This window comes from Pinus tabuliformis, chromosome X (assembly GCF_031772625.1).
Source record: "Pinus tabuliformis cultivar Carrire ecotype Pingquan chromosome X, CPIR1, whole genome shotgun sequence".
NCBI classification, from domain to species: Eukaryota; Viridiplantae; Streptophyta; class Pinopsida; order Pinales; family Pinaceae; genus Pinus; species Pinus tabuliformis.
Genome location: NC_142308.1, coordinates 68,862,032 through 68,867,652, shown reverse-complemented (window position 1 = coordinate 68,867,652; position 5,621 = coordinate 68,862,032).

Sequence of the window (5,621 nt, the reverse complement as noted above, 5' to 3'; positions counted from 1 at the left end):
TCATTAATTTAACCTAACTATGCAATCATATATCGTAGTCACACAAATAATCGAGACAATATATAAATAGACTATGCTAGAAACCCAAATAGAAAATACAATAAACATGGCTTTCTTGTATGCTAAAAAATATTGCAAGATGGAACTCTAAACTTTCAGTAAGAGGTTTAATGTATTACGATATATTGGTTGCATCTAAGAATGGTTTCCTTTTATTAGCGATAAACTTTGGTCACCATGCATAAGTTCAAAACCATGTTTTTCCTCTAATCATTGAATAGACTTGTTCTTTTCGAGTCCTCCATCATTATTCTATCAATCAATTTTATAGAATATTTCTTTTTTTATCGATCTCTTCTATTGTTGTTTCATCTCTCAAGGCATCCTCTATTATAATATTGTCATGAACTGTCAACCATCAAATGATATTTGTATCCTCACATGACCAAAATGAGATATTTTCCATTTGATCTTTGAGCTTATTTCCAATAGACCATTGAATTCAAACTTTGTTAAACATTATCCATTTTGGATTACTTTTGTTTGTTATTATTAGTTTCATTTTTCTATACAAATCTAGAAAAATCAAGTGTCACCAACTAATTTTGGTTCATCAAAATCAATGTGGTCTTGATAGGACTATGAAAATCTACTGAGAAAGCATTTTATCTTTAGTTTCTCATCTTTGATATAAGGAACATACCTTACAAACTATATAAATCTATTTTCCCAAGCATCCATTGTGAGTTTTCCCAATCTATGATTATGTAACTCTCTAATATCTACATTATACCTTTGAGATAGGTATTTTCTCTCAAGAATTTTCCAAATTTTTCCCATGTTAGCTTCCTTTCATCTTTTCCTTTGACATTCTTGTGGTCCTCACACCAAATTTTAGTTTTTCCTTTCAAATTGAATATGGATACTTTATATTTCATGTTTTTAGAGTAGTTGTGTATCCTAAAATATTTTTTCAATTGTAGTATACATAACCCCACCTCTTCATTCTTCTTAAATATCACCATCGAAAGTAGGAAGATTGAAATTATTGAATTCCTCATTTTGGAAACTCCTTGTAGGCCTCTCCTTCAATTTATTAGGTAGTCATAACTTGATTGGATTGTTTGATAGTTTTTTGAGTTGTCTATCTCCTCCTTAAATGTGTCTACTAATGTGTCATTGTTTGATGTGCCTTTCTTGACACACTTATGCCTCTTCCTTATGGGATTTCTCCCTAAATTTCTAGTATTGGTCCATGTTTCTAAAATTTTGATGGGATTATTACCCTTTATGATTGTTATCTACCCATATGTGTGGAAGTTGGTCAATTCTACAACTATATCTATATATCTATGTATTAGTTTCTATATAAATACAAGATTTTGTAGTACTTGAAGGATGTTTTCTTTCCTTCATCCTCCATGCATTCCAAGGTTTTATTGTAGTATTCCAATTTAGATCTATGCTCTACCAACCAATCCATGCAAATAAAATGTCATAAAACCTCATAGATAACATGTTCAACATGCCTTATGTAAGAAAAAACTCATTTCAAAGTAGCATGCCTCAATGGTTTTAGTCACTTTTATTTTGGTCCCTGAAGCTATGTGAACCAAGCATGAATTTATACGTTTCTTCCTTTTTAAAAAATGTGGCTAAACAATTTCTATCAAAATATAACTGAGGTTAGAGCTAAGGTCAATCATAATTGAACAAGGATGTTTAGAAAATATACCTTCCATCTCCACCGTTTAGGCTTGGTGGTATATTTTTTGATTCTCCATAGCTACATAAAGCTAACGTACACTCCTCACTACATCGTTGAAAGTAGCAGCATGTGGACATTGTATATCCTTCTTATATGATTTTACTTGTGTTAATAGTCTCTCAAAAGGTTCTCTTCATTGTACCTCTATTATAGACATATTTGGGAACTATAACCCCAATCACATATGTCCATAAACCAAAGGCTTTTAAAACCCTAAAAGAGTTTTTTCATACCCTAAAGGATCAAGGTCAACTGATTACATCATTTCCCAGAAGTTCTCCCTGAAAAATTGCTCAAAACTGGTCAAAACTGGACCATACAGACTGCTCCATGCTAAGGGTGCGATGCATCTCACCTGCTACACACAAAGGGTTGATGCATCTCACCTGCTACACACAAAGGGTGTGATGCATACTTAAAAGCCCTTCTGTAGGGTGTGATGAGCGAGAGCAGACAAATGGCAGAGGTAGTTTGCTAGGTGGAAACGTAGAGAATCTTCTAGAAACTTCTCATATGACACTTGCCTCTCTAAATTTGCCCAGGGATGAGTAAGAGATCACGAAATCTCCAAGGGGAACCAAGAACTAACAGTGAAATGACACTAATCAAAATCCTAGAAGCTGAATCAACCCCCTGCAAATATCTATATATGGATCCCTCATCCTAGAGATCTAGAGGCTGGAATTTTGTAATTTTTAAGGAGTTTTGTTGGTTTCTCTTTGAGACATTGTATTGTTGGGTGATATAGCTTTTCATGAGGTGAAGAGGGCTTTCACACTGGGAGGATGATGTTGGATCGGACAGCTAGGTTGTAATCCTCTCTTCTACTACTTCTATCAATAAAGCTATTTGTGTTTTCTTCCATATACTTGTATATTTCTGATTCTTGTATTTGTGTATGCATTTGTATGGTTAATGTACATCTGATTCTACATTTTTCATGGTTATAGATCTCTATGATTTGATGGTATTTTGTTGCTTTGACTCTATAGGTGTTCTCTGAAGCAGGACAAGTGAGAAAGGAGTGGCGAAGCTCTATCAAAGGGGAGAAGGAAAAAGCAAGGAGCGAAGCAAAAGACTGAGGTTGGTACTCTCTGCTTTTCTCTCATCTATCTCTCATAAAGGAAAACACAAGTTACTTTGAATTGTTTGTTTCTAAGATAGCTACCCGTCTTAGTGGGACTAGCAGCTCTGAATGGACACTAGTTTTCTTGGAAACAAAATGGCGACTCTGCTGGGGAGCGAATAGCTTTTTTGTTTGTTATTTTTTTTTTGCTTTATAAACTACAAACGGAGCTTGAAGTTAAGCCAACTAGCCTTCAAACTGCTTTTGCTATGCAACTAAAATGTAGATCAACGTTGCTTCAGTCAATATCTGGGTTGGTTTATGAACTGGACATTTGACTTGCAAACATCGTAAGTTCCCTGGTGATAGCTCAATAACCTCATTAGATCAGCCCCTATACTTTTTGTTTACTGTCTATCATAAGCTCATCCTAAATCCTTGAACTTAGCTGCAAACTGTGGGTGAAAACCAAGCCCAATATCATCCCTGGAACATCACACTATCTCTCATTGGTAGTCTAGATGCATCACACCTCCCGTGTGCTACAAGTGAGATGCATTCCTGTTTTCCTTAAGGATAGGTGCGATGATTGAATGACACTGTTTCTGCCTCCAGATTTTGGTTTTTTCTTCATTGTTTTCAGCTCTATTCAGTAGTTTTGTTGTCTATGATCAGTATATCACTTTTGAAACCTTATTCCTTCACATTATTCATCCTCCATTGATAAAGAATTGTGAAGGTTTTTTAATGTATTTTTCATCATTTACAGTCCTCCTTTGCAAACAATAGCTTAATCAAACTGTCGTCTTTTGATTCGAAAGTGTCGCAGCTGTCATTTTCAATCAAGAAAAAGAGTGTCGTAAAGTCTTCCTCTTTTAGATAGTCGATTACACTTTTGCCATTGTATTTGATTTGAATTATCAATTCTTTGAAGTGTCGAAAACAGTTTTCCATTCGAAAGAGAAAGTGTCGTCTTAGTCTTCCTTTCATTTTTTGAAAAGAAATTGTTAAAGTGTCGCTTTGAAGAAAAGTAGTTCAGATTTGTACTTAGTTTTCTTTTTGTCATTCTCACATTAAGGGAACTGAAAAACAAATACATGCATGTGAATTTGCATTTAGACTACATGCGGAAATTGATTTAGGAAAAGTGCATTTAGTGTGTGCTCTTTGCTCTATGTTGAAAGAATCATATTTTCCTTTCCTTAGTAGCTAGGATTTTCATTGCTAAAAGAAAATAAACAACTGTTTATCATTTTAGATTGCATATTTAGGAGTTGTACATCTACATCACGTGGTGAACCTTGAAAGGAAAACTTCTTGAGAAATATAAACTATAAAATAAACCTCAATGAACATAAAGACACTCTGGAACCTAATGCACAACATCTAGAAGTCTAGGCTAGAGACGTATTCCGGCGTCGTAAAGCCTGGTACCTATCGTTTTCATCGTAGGTTGGGTGATTCATCCTCTTTGATACAATAAGTGCCAGTACAGACTTGTGCTCCCACGTACAGTTGAGTATATATTGGAAGACCACAATAGACTGATATCCTTTGTCCTTAGGAAGCCGTGTCTACCACCCTATCGATCGCAATGCACTGAACACAACATTTGGGAAGATTGACTGTCGTACGTAAAGTCCTCGATAATTTCTCTATAATTTACCACCGAGGTGTATATTGCAGTTTTACGATTGGTTTGGTAATCCCTTTATCCAGATTTCCAGAGTAGTCACTTTCATTCCTTTTTAGACTCCTTAAAAGAAAAGGTCCATCTAAGCACTTGTCACTTCAGGCTCATTAAAAATCGGAGGCGACTAGAGTCATCTTTAGCTTTTTCTTGACTCTTAAAAATTGAAAAATCAAGTTGTGCCAAAGCGTCATAAAATTTATTTTATTCGGACTAACATCATTGTTCCCTCGTTGGTCTTAGGTTGAGAAAATGGAGTCCACCAATCAAGGATTTCCCCTTGGGGGAAATCCTAGTCCTATCTCCTCTTGGGGAGATATTGGTGCTCCACACATGGCTACATTGTCCATTCCAGGACTCAAAATTGGCCTACCAGTATGCCTATTCGCGACCTCTGTCATTCAAAACACCGTAATCCCTCAGCAATCAAATCAGCAACCAGATGATACTGAAGTTTCTCCCCCACCTTCCACTTCATTTGCTTCTCCCTCTCCTTCTTCTTCTTCACTTGGTGAAACTAGTAACATTAAAAACCAAGTAACTGAGAAGAAGAAGAAAGGGAAGGAGAAGAAGAAGAATCTAATGGTGAAAGGGGGCAACCATGTATCGTTTGGCGAAAATCCACACACTGCACCATCCAAACCCAAATCTCCGTGTGTCATTTGCAAAGGAGACCACTATCATCGAGATTTTCCCTACATCCCATGGATCTTGAGAGACTCGTCTCCCTGCTTGCACAATCCGGTGTCTTCAACCCTGTCGATCATGTTGAAAGTACACCGTCAACTAGTGAAAATGAAGTCAATGGGAAAAAAGGAAGATCTATGTTTCCTTGTAGGTTGTGTGAAGGCGATCATGCCCTCCACCATTGCCCTTTCCTGGACGAAGCTAAAAGAGTCTTGGATAACCATCTTGCTTCACCGTAGTGACTTTCTCCGAGATACAAGAAACTCTTGCCATGTCCATCACTAGTTGAAAATATGACTGACACACCTCTGTTGTCAGTTGAAACGCCTATCATCAAAGATAAACCCTCTGAGTCCACATCAGACCAAAGTCAACAGGTCAAGATGGTAATCGACCCAGTTTTGTCTTCA